This window comes from Labrus bergylta, chromosome 2, assembly GCF_963930695.1.
Source record: "Labrus bergylta chromosome 2, fLabBer1.1, whole genome shotgun sequence".
In the NCBI taxonomy this organism is placed as follows: domain Eukaryota; kingdom Metazoa; phylum Chordata; class Actinopteri; order Labriformes; family Labridae; genus Labrus; species Labrus bergylta.
The window spans coordinates 32,419,624-32,431,453 of NC_089196.1; the positions used below are offsets into that span (position 1 = coordinate 32,419,624).

Sequence of the window (11,830 nt, forward strand, 5' to 3'; positions counted from 1 at the left end):
CAACATCCACCCTTTCATGATTGGTGAAGACTCCGAGCGGAAGGGGTGAGAGCCCTCCGTCTCGTCGAGTAAAGCCTTCTACCACCATCAAGAAGCCCTAAGGACAAAGGGGTGAGAGCCCGTTGTCCTGCGGAGATATCATCATCATCGTCCCATCCTGGAAGGATCAGGCAGGAGGGAGTGAGAGACCCTCCTGCCCTGGAGACACCAACACCATCGTCCCATCCTGGAAGGACCAGGCAAGAGGGAGTGAGAGACCCTCCTGCGCTGGAGACACCATCACCATCGTCCCATCCTGGAAGGATCAGGCAGGAGGGAGTGAGAGACCCTCCTGCCCTGGAGACACCATCACCATCGTCCCATCCTGGAAGGACCAGGCAAGAGGGAGTGAGAGACCCTCTTGCGCTGGAGACACCATCACCATCGTCCCATCCTGGAAGGACCAGGCAAGAGGGAGTGAGAGACCCTCCTGCGCTGGAGACACCATCACCATCGTCCCATCCTGGAAGGACCAGGCAAGAGGGAGTGAGAGACCCTCCTGCGCTGGAGACACCATCACCATCGTCCCATCCTGGAAGGACCAGGCAAGAGGGAGTGAGAGACCCTCCTGCACTGGAGACAGCATCAGCCTTTCAGAGACAGAGGAGGACGGGAGGAGAATAAATGTCCAGCTCTTCGTAGATAAATATCTCAGGAGGAGTAAGGACAGGGAGAGACTCAGCAGTGAGCCCAAAGAAACTCCTGAGCAAAAGAAAAAGGAGAAAGAGCGCTGCATGCAGGAAAAGAAGGAGGGGAAAGGGAGAAGAATGAAAGAGAGGGACAGGAGAAGAAGGAGAAAGAGCGGAAGGAGAAAGTGGAGAAAGAACGAGTTAAAAAGGAGGAGAAAGAAATACAGAAGAGGGAGAGAGAGGAAAAAGAAAGGCAAAAGAAGGAGGTGAAGGAAAGAGTGAAAAGGGAGAAGAAGGAGAGACAAAAAGAGATGGATAAGAAGGAGAAGGAACAACAGCAGGAGGAGAAAGAGCGAGTTAAAAGAGAGAAAAAGGAGCAAGAGAGACAGGAGAAGGCGCTGAAGAAAATGAACAATGGCTCGGCCCCCGGGCCTGATCGCATCCGGAAGATGGATCTGTTGAAGTGGGACCCAAAGGGGGTCAAACTGACAGACCTGTTCAATGCGATTGTCCTTAGCGGCCGTCTTCCTGCCTGTCTTAGGGGTAGTCGCACTACCCTTATCCCTAAGTCCTCAGGTGGCTCTTTACAAAGGGACATAAAGAAATGGCGGCCCATTACCATCGGCTCCGTGATCTTGAGGACTCTGTCCAGCGTTTTGACTAGTCGGTTGACTGAAGTGTGCACCCTGCACCCCTGCCAAAGGGGCTTCATACCAGCCCCTGGTTGCTCCGAGAACGTTGTGGTAGTGGATGGCCTCATCAACCTGTACGAGAAGAATGGCGGTTCACTGGCATGTGTCTTCATCGACCTCTCAAAGGCCTTTGACTCGGTGTGTCATGCACACCTTGCAGAGGTACTGGACAAGAGGGGGGTTGATGAGACGCTCAGGAACTTCATTACCGACTCCTATAAACGGTGTTTTACTAGGATCAAGTCGGAGAGCGGCCTCACCGGGAAGATTAGAATGCACAGAGGAGTGAAGCAGGGGGACCCCATGTCTCCCTTGCTTTTCAACTTGGCAATCGACCCTCTTATCCACCTGCTGGAGGAGAGGGGGGCGGGGGTAACTGTTAAGGACTTGACGGTGTCATCCTTGGCCTTTGTTGACGACTTAGTCCTTCTGAGCGATTCGTGGGGCGGCATGTCCAGGAATCTGGTAATTCTGAATAAGTTTTGCCAACTGTCTGGAATACGAGTCAACCCGGCAAAGAGCCATGGATTCCTCATTGAAAAGAGAGGCAAGATGAAGAGCTCTGTCAACAACTGCCCACCCTGGTGCATTGCTGACACCCCCATCCACATGGTGGGGGTGGGTGAAACTGTGACTTATCTGGGGATCCAGATAAACCCACTTAAAGGAGTTGCTAGGCCGGATTTGCGGAGCAAGGTGCTGTTGATCCTGCGGAAGATCTCCAAGGCCCAACTGAAGCCGATGCAGCGGGTCGATCTCCTCAAAATATATGGCCTCCCCCAGGTGACATAGATCGCTGACCTGGGTGATGTGAGTCAGGCCCAATTGGAAGTCTGTGACAGGGACATTCGTTCAAGGGTGAAGGCCTGGCTCCATCTGGAGCAATCGACCGTGGACAGTTTGCTGTACTCGAGGGCTCGTGACGGGGGGCTGGGACTGGTTCGGGTCAGACCATTCATTCCAGCCCTTAGACTCCGCCGCTTGTCGCTAATGCTGACCTCTGGGGATGAGTACACGAGGGTGGTCTCTGCTGCCACCCTTCCGCCCAAGCTGTTGGAATTGGTGAAGCTGACGATTGGGTTTTCTGCTGGGGTTGACGGCGGCTCAGGGAGTGATTCGTTCACCGTGAATCCTCCCCCAGTGTCTTCCTCGGCATGGCAGCACGCTGAGTTTGACAGATGGAGCAAGCTAAGTTCTCAGGGAGTCGGCGTCTCGGTCTTCCAAGATGACCGCATCAGCAATATCTGGTTGTGCAGTCAGGCCAAGCGCCTCCGGTTTGAGTCCGAAACCATCACTGCTCTTAAGCTTAGATCCAATGTAATGCCCACGTTGGTGTCTGGCACTAGAGGCCGGCCAACGGCTCAGAACCTTCTGAGCTGCCGCTTATGTAAATCTCACCGAGAGACCATGCAGCACATAGTCAGCTCCTGCCCTGGGCTACAGAAGAATAGGATCAGGAACCATAATAAGATCTGCGAACTCCTCGCAAACAAGGCGACCCGCCGAGGTTGGTCGGTAGATAGGGTGAAGAGAATGACCACCCCGGCCGGGACAGTCGGAGTCCCTGACCGCCTTATGAGGAAAGGGCCCCTAGCTATCATTGCCAATGTAGCAATCGGCTTTGAGGGCTAGGACGAGACCCTCAGTGATCTTGCCAACTGCAAGTTTCACAAATACAGGCCTTTTGCCAAAGTAGTTAGGGGTCACTACCCAATCCTGAAACGGGTTCGTGTGCAGGGTTTCCCCATCGGGGCGCGGGGGAAATGGCACGGAACCAACGGCTCATTACTGGGCGTCCTGGGCCTTAGTAAGTCACAGAAGACCAGCTTTGCCAAGCTCTTAAGTAAAAGAGTCTTGCTCTTTACCAGATTTGATCAGAACTTTCTTTAAAATCATTTGTTCCAAATGAATGATTACACCTCAGAGGTCTAGTAGCACCGGATCGAGAGAGGCTTGTGTGCGCTTTTTGTCCTCCTCAGACTCCTCCTGCATCATAAGTTCCACCTCCTCCTTTTACTCCATGTCTCCTCTGCATCTGAAAAACCTCCAATCAAACCTCCACATTATCTCTCCATCCTAAACCCACGTATTAAGTCAAGTCTGACTCTGGAACAACAGAAGTTGCAGTCCTCTTTGTCTGCTCCTTCACGTGTCTGTATTTCTCCTCTTCTGTTGAAAAACCTGCACAAAGTCCGACCATCTCTTCCTTAACATATGACCGTTTCAAATAGCTGATGATGGTCTCCTCAATCTCCTCCTGCACCAAACCTTCCACCTCTGCAGACACAGCTGTTCTCTCAGTCTGACAAAACCTGCAACAACACTCCTCCTTAGCTAGCCTAGCTGGCTTTGGTTTAAAGTCCTCAGCCTCCTTGTGAGATTTGTTTAAGAAACTCAAACTGTGGCTCCCTCCTGTTCAGAGAACTCCTCAGTGCCCCTCATTCCATCACCATGCTGTCAACTCACTCCTGATGGTTTCCTATTCAGCACAACATCAGTGAGCTCTGACAGTGTAGCGCCTGCAGAGGCAGAAACCCTTTGTACATACCTCCATTCATGGCTTCCTCCGTCATCCACCCACATAAATCTCGCACGCCAATGAAAAACAGCCACAGTGCCGCGAGGTCTGAATCCGTCCTCCGGGAAGGGCATTTGTATGGGTGCAAGTCACCGGTGATAGACGGACAGTCATTGGAAGAGCATCAGTGAAGGAGAAGGTTACCTCGGCATGGAGCATGTTTGAAAGTTCGTGTATAGCCGTTTGTGGGAGTTTTCATCGCTGGCGGTCCGTTGCTGTCAGGCCGGCTGCCGGTTGAATTTGTTTGTTTCCTTGTTCCTGGTGGATCGGCTGTTCCCTGGAGTCAGGAGAGGCCGGGGCAGCAAAGCTCAACTCTGACTCGTGATTACTGACTGACTTGACAACTTCGGTGCCGTGAGTATCTGCTGTGTCTTTTGTTTCTTTGTGTTTTGATTGTTGCTCCACGAAGAGAGACACTGGTTTTTCCTTTCAGTTTTTTCCTTATTTGTTTTCGAGGCCCGCGGTAAAACCCAGAGCGGAGTTTTTGTTTTGTATTTGAACATTGAATTGAAAGGGACTGAACTGTGGGTTGTGGGTTACTGGAGCGGACTTTTGCCGGAAGGGACTGAACTTTAAGTTACACACAGAGACTGTGAAACACGCACACACAGTGCTCCCATTCATTTTTTTTGCAGTGTGGTTGAGGCCTGTGATAATATATATTTGAAATTCCATTGTTGTTTTGTTTGACTTCTGAGTTTTTTTTGCTCTTGCTTGGCTCCTATTTTGTGCAGGTTGGCTATTTTTTTGTTTGCAGTTATTTTTTGTTTGTCAGACTTGACTCTGACTGGCACCCCAAAATTAAAACCTTGTCAAACCCGCTACAACACAAAGGTGGACAAGTCCTCCCATGAGTCCTCCAGCTTCAGTTTGTCCTTCTAATGTTCCTCATCAGTCAGTAGTTCTTCTTTAAGGCTTCTTTCTCTGACTACAACCTCTCTGAGATGACGTTAGCTCCTCCTGTAATCTTCTTCTTACATCCAACCTGCAGTCCTTTTGCTCTGCTGAAACATGACTGCTGATCGTCCTCCTCCTCTGCTGAGAGCTGCTTTTTAAAAGTCTGCCGGCTCCTGCTCCTCAGTCGTATAAATGTTTGTCGCCTCCTAAAATCTGTGTCGACCACAGAACAGCTGAGCTCTTTCTCATCTGCTGACAGAAATACTCTCAGGTTATGTTTCAAGCAAGAAACAAAGTTTGAACAAGCAAACGCACCAAAACAAAGTCTCTGCTTCACCTGCGCCTCGTCTGCTCCAAAGTCTATAAAAAACGGGCCATGGCGTGATGTGACAGTTTGACGCTGATCTTCTGCTGTGAACATCGTATGAAAAGTCCTGCCTCTTGCTCCTCACATCCCTGAAAGCTTCCTGATCCCAGTACTGCCTGAACAGTTTCATCTCCTCCACCTGTAAGTCGATTTAGACCTAAAATGATCTCACAAAACTTAAACTAGTTGTTGAAGCTGCTTCCCTGTTGTTGTCTCCCTCCTCACTGTCTGAATGTTGAAATCTTCTCTGAGAAAAAGTAATAAGTTGCTCTCACAGCCTCAGAGATCACATCCAAAGCTAAAAAAAATCAATAAAAAAAAATCAATCTGCTGTATTTTAAGCCAGCTGATAATTCCTGTAAGTGTGTGAAGCTGCAGTTCTTCCTGGTAAACACAGTAAGAACTCTGCTCCAGTTGAAAAGTCCTGAAAAGTCTTAATCAAATTGCAGATGTTACCATGGTGATGATCAAGGTCATCGCCAGAGACAAGCAGACATCCTGCAGGAGTAGACGAGGAGAATCAGAGAAAGCTGAAGCTGCAGACACCTCTTCTAACATTTCCTCCTGCAGCTGAGAGAGAATCCGTCCTCAGGGAGACAGCTCTTGTTTGCACCATGCAAAAAAAAAAAATCAATTAATAAAAAACAACAGTTTGATTGCACAGTTGAGTATTTTTGTTCTTTTTGTTGCTCCTCATGTTGAACTGTCAGAGTGAAGCTTCTCTGGACGCTGTCAGTGACCAAACACCAGTATGGAGTATTTCTACATCTTTATTTCTAACATGTGAAACCAGAAACAGGTTCTCTTATTCTGCTCGGTGAAAAGAAAGAAGAGTAACAGGGGAGGAGCTCACTGACATTTACAGTCAGTTACACACTAGAAGGTCAAAGGTCAAAAACAAAAAAGCTTTGTGCCAAAGTGTTTCACAGCGAGCATAAACAGAAATGAAAAGGATCTGAAGAGAGCGATTCAGAGATGATCAGTCATCAAAGCTGGAAGAGTTTTTAGAGATTTCATGGAAGTGAAAGTAATGTAACGTTCTGACATCCAACGTTTCACACACAGAAAAGTAAAGACGTTTATTCAGGATAGGATAGGATAATACTTTATTGATCCCCAGAAGAAGAAAGCTCAAAATACACATTAAACAGAATAGATTAGATAAATAAAAATAAAAACAGGGTATATACAAGTACAAAATGAATGATGAAGTTAACTGGGAGAATTGAGAATTGAGACAGTATTTGCAGAGAATGACAAGATAAAGTGACGAGTGATGATTAAAGTGACTTGGTATGATAAATAGCAGCAAGTAATGTAAACAGCAGAGAAGAGAGGCAGTGTTGTACCACAGTAATGCAGAGTGCAGTTATATAATATAATGAAATATTATATAATATAGACTAGTATAATATAATAAAAATATAAAGAATGTACAGTATATATGTATATATATATAGATGCTAAATAATAATAATAATAATAATAATAATAATAATGAAGCAGGTCATGTGGGTAGTGTTTTATGGGGGTGAAGTTTTGTGTCAAGGACGTACTGTTATTGTTGTCATAGGCTGCTGTTGTACAGTCTTATGGCAGTGGGCACAAAGGAGCGCCTGAAGCGCTCTGTTTTGCACCTGGGGGGAGGAGGCGTTGGCTGAAGGAGCTGCCCATCTGCCACAGCTCACCATGTAAAATTACGAATGGCAACAATAGCCTGTAGTTTAATCATGGTGTTTCTCTTCCGTAACGATTAGAATATTTAATCAAATTAAAAAAATAAATGCATGCCATTTATTTTTCTGTCATTTGAAACATGTAAACACTTGTGGGGAAAAACGCGATCTTTATGCCTTCTTTTGTTGTGCCTATGTCTCCTCCTAACTACAATAACAGCAGCCTGTTGAGCGTAACGCTGGTCTCCTGGGTTAGCACGTTCTTTTCAAAGGTGTTAAATACAGACACCGTCACAATCACCTCAGTTTTTGTCAGGCTTGGTAAATCACAATGCGTGTACTAACTTAACTTGTTTGCATTTTCTCCTCCCAGTATTTTGCACGTTAGGGCAGAAACGCCCCATATTGCATATTCATTAAGGCAAACGTACTAAATGGACAATGCGTGTTGTTTTGCTCATATGAAAGACGCAATCCTCACTGCGTGCCGTTAGTAGATCAGATAGCACATTTTTTGCTGGTGATATCAAGTTTGCACACGTTTTAAGACACGGAAACTTTAGTAAATCTGGCCCCTAGTGTTTAAAATGGGTACTGCAGTCCAAATTCAAAACATTGGAGAGAGATGCTCAGAGCCTCTTTGAACAAATGAAGTCACTTTCACTCCGGGATCGAGGGTATTACTGGAATAAGTTAACAACGATGAACGGGAGGAGACCGTCGACCTGTACGCTCTCGCTCAGTGGATGGATGATTTGACAGGACTGCCAAAGGGGGAAAGGCCGCCAGACAGTTAGACTTTTCTGATAGAAAACCAAGTGTGTGTAGTAAAGACAAACTCAGGGTGTATATGAATTTAATTGAATTTTTTTTTATTATTGTGTCATGCATGCATTAGCATGCCCAGCCCACAAGGGCTTACAAGACACCAATATAAACACACAAACAGACCAAAAACCAAAAATAGATCCCAAACAATACTAACAATATAAACCATCCTGGCGTTTCCTCCAGGCTTCAGTGACAAAAGAGGCCAAGTTATAAACATCGAAAGTAAACAAACATTACATCCTGACATCGTCATTACTCCAAAACACTTGAGGGTCTCGAGCAAACATTTCATCAAAAAGAGGTACTCTCAGTTCCTCATAAAAGGGACAATACAAAAGAAAATGAGATTCACTCTCCACTTCTCCTAAATCACAAAGTTCACAAATTCTCTGTTCCTCTGGGATATTTTTAAATCTGCCAACTTCAAGTGCCAAAGGAAGGTTTCCTGTCCTTAATTGAGCAACCAAAGATCTTTGATTTCTTGGTAAGTTTGCTTTAACATATAATTCAGTATCATAATTATGCTTTATTTGGACATTTGTTCGTAATTTAGGTTTTAACAATATTTCATTTAACCATTTTTCATTGAATACAACAAGTAACTTTTTTCTAATCTTATTTACGCTGCATGATAAATTATTTCTATAGATAAACTGTAAATCCGCTTCTTCAGAGACAACATGGAGCTCTGCAGCCCATGGAGAGTTCAGAACTTTACTCCAGAAAAAAACTTTGTTGATCCTGTCATCAGACATAATAATGAAACGATTCCACAGTCTAATCATGTCGCATTTCCTCTTTATTATACCAGGAATCCAACCCATGTCACCCTGAGCAGCCAAAGAGGGAACAAATCTCTGAATGCCCAGAAAACAACGAATAGCTCTGTTTTGTACTGCATCTGAAATTCTTCTCTTTAAATCCCCATACCCCAGCAGCATAATTCAAAATGGGAGAAACACATGCATCATACAGTTGAGAGTAAGTAGAATAACCAAGGTCTTTACATATTTTTAATTTGTTAACAGCAACCCCCAAAGCTCTGCTAGCTGAACCAGCAAGGAGTTCAATTCCATTTTCATAATTCATATATTCATCAAAATCCCAAATATTTATACACAAATACATTTTGTAATGGCATATCCCAAAAAGTAAAGCTTTTTTCACTTCTTGGGACACCCTTTTTTCTAAAATGAATTATCTGTGTTTTACTCTGATTTATTGACAGCCTCCATCTGCAACACCAGGTCTTAACTAAATTTAACATATTTTGTAAATCATCCTCCGATTCAGCCAGCAGAGCAATATCGTCCGCGTACAACAAAGTACCCACAGTTAAATCATTCAAATGTATACCTAAATTAGCATTCTTGATTTCAAGAGCCAGGGGTCTCATTTATAAAAGAGTGCATAAAATTCATACTAAAAATGTACGTGTGCCAAAAACCCAGAAATGGCGTGCGCACAAAATGATTCAGAGTTATAAAACCGTTCGTACGCACACCTGCACGCAATGTTCCCTTTATAAATCACGACCCACCTGGAAATATGCGCAGGTAGATTAGTCCCATGTTCCGCCCTCTACACGCCCACATTCAACCATAAACGGTCAATGCAAAGCAGCTCGTGAATGAAAATGCATACAAACGAGGGGGCAGATCAAAGGTTTCCAGCGTTGGATCACGAAAACGGAAGTTTAGACAAAGAAACGAAACTTTCTGACCCAGAAACAAAGGAACTTGTGAATGAAGTGAAGGATAAAATGGACATATCGGTAGTTTGCTGCAGCAGGAGGATCACGAACTGAAGAAAATTCAGAGAATGACACCACGTCGCTGCTGCATTCACGCTGTCCTATGTGCCAAAACATCCAACGTTCATCATTACGCACGAGTATATCTGCAGTGTTTACATGTTTACAGGACCCACACTGATTTCTTCGTATAGTGGCAGAGAGGACACGTCAGTCAGCATTCTCCCTCACTCTATCATATTATTAATCAAAGGTTTGATCAACCAACAAAAACTTTGAATTGTTGGCCACATATTTTCGTGGGCATCTCCGTCTGCACTGTGACTAATTATAAGGATATAAAGGCCTCATGATCGTGTCAGAGATGCCCCGACTTAATGTCCACACTTGAATTATTTACAGAATAATTATGTGCAACTTATGAAGACATGCTGAGTGACGAGAAGGCGAAATGTGTGAAGCCACCGCCGTGTCTCTGTGCGTCTTGACGGAGTCATCTTTAATAAAACTAAAAACCACACTTGATGGTAAATGCACGATATTGAAATATATTAATGAAAACTGGAGGCTCTATGGTTTTTGTGTTAGAAATAAATTTGATGAATAGCTTTCTCCGCCCATGTTTCTCTCTAAATCGTCCTTTAGTTTACATGCATCTCCAAGAAAAGCATCTTCAAAAATTGGTGGAATATTACTTCCTGAAAATAAATCAGCAAAATCTCAAGCCCAAAATCTTGGGCTTGAAACTCTGATTGTGGGTGACTTTGCTGTTAAAGATGTACAAAGGATGTTCGGTAAAAACAAAGAAGTACTGTGTTTTCCCAGAGATATGGTCTCTGATTTAGCAGAAAGGATTCTGCATATTGTGGCTGAACACCCGACTGTGAAGAATGTCATACTACACATTGGGTCAAATGATGTCACAAAACAACAATCTGAAGTCTTGAAACAGGACTTCACTGGTCTGCTGAGGATGGTCAGCCCCTTGGATGTGGATGTGTTTATCAGTGGCCCCATACCACCAGTCAGAAGAGCAGAGGAGAGATTCAGCAGGTTGTTGGCACTGAATAACTGGCTTACAACTGCATGTAATGCCCATTCAGTCATGCGGGTGTTTTGTCTCCTCAGCTTGATAAGGATGAAATGCAGAACATTCAGAGGTCAAACTGATGTGTTTTGTGTCCAGGCTGCAAGGATATCAGCAGTCATGACTCTCTCCAGGATAAGCCGGGGCCCTGCACGTCAGTAGGTTCCAAAATCTCTGTGATGATAGGTAATAGAAGAATAAAGGGGACTCTGCCAAGAAGCAAAAGGCAGCTATGTGATTTTGCAAACTTGTCAAACTTAGCATCCATTCCTTTTGAGCCACAACCTGTCCCAAAAACGTTAGCAGCCGAAGCTTCTAGGACCCTGAAGCTGGCTCTACTAAACATTAGATCACTGGCAGGGAAATCATTTTTAATCAATGATTTTATTATTGAGCACAAGCTTGATTTTATGTTTTTAACTGAAACTTAGTTAGACAAAAATAACAGTGCAGCTGTTCTTATCGAGTCAACCCCTCCCAACTTCAGTTTTGTAAGCAAGGCCAGAGTGCATAAGAGAGGAGGAGGAGTTGCAGTTTTGTTTAATGACTCCTCCCAATGTAAGTGTGGCAAGGGTTGGTGAATGGTAATATCTTATGTCAAATAATAACGGACAACGCCACCTGGGGGCTTGAACCTCAGGAAATACAGAACTTAAAACTCCAAATGTAAATAATTAAGACACACAGATTTGAACAATGATGAGGCGTAGTTTCAAAAGAATTTAAGGGATTTATTTGAATAAATCCGAGGAAATATGCAAACTAAGGTGGACTGAAGCTGTGAATTTCAACATCTTGCACCGCAGCTGCCATGATAAAGTCTGCTTTTTACAACCAGGTTACAACAAACCAGCCTCTGCTCTTCAGGTGCTGAGGCTCACGAGAGTGATGTAGGAAGTCAAACAAGAGAAGCATGAATAGATGGCACCCTCTACTGTTTAAAAAGTACTGTGATTCAGTTTTTCAGAGTATCAAAGTGAACGTTGACACCTTTGAATCATTTTTTAACTGCCTCACGATTAATCTTTATATCTCTAGTATGCAGGTGTTGGAAACAGGAAGTTAGTTATTGTAGTTTGTCAGCAGGGTGAGCTTCAGCGGTGACACACAGGTATTGTACATCACCTGTAGTAGTCCCTTTTTTAGTGCAGTCATACCTGCGTCAGGTGTGAACACGAACAGATTTCGATTGGCTGTGACTGACCCTTAAAATCTGCTTTGATAGTTACTTTGTAGATTCAGATGAACCAGGTCCATTTAGATTGTCATTCATTTCAAAGA

General features: G+C 44.4%; 1 protein-coding gene across 1 annotated transcript in view; it reads right to left on the reverse strand.

Annotated features, from left to right (window-relative positions):
- Positions 1-11,830, reverse strand: part of LOC136181101 (NLR family CARD domain-containing protein 3-like) — a 785,212-nt gene that overhangs the window by 68,559 nt on the left and 704,823 nt on the right. The window lies entirely within an intron of this gene.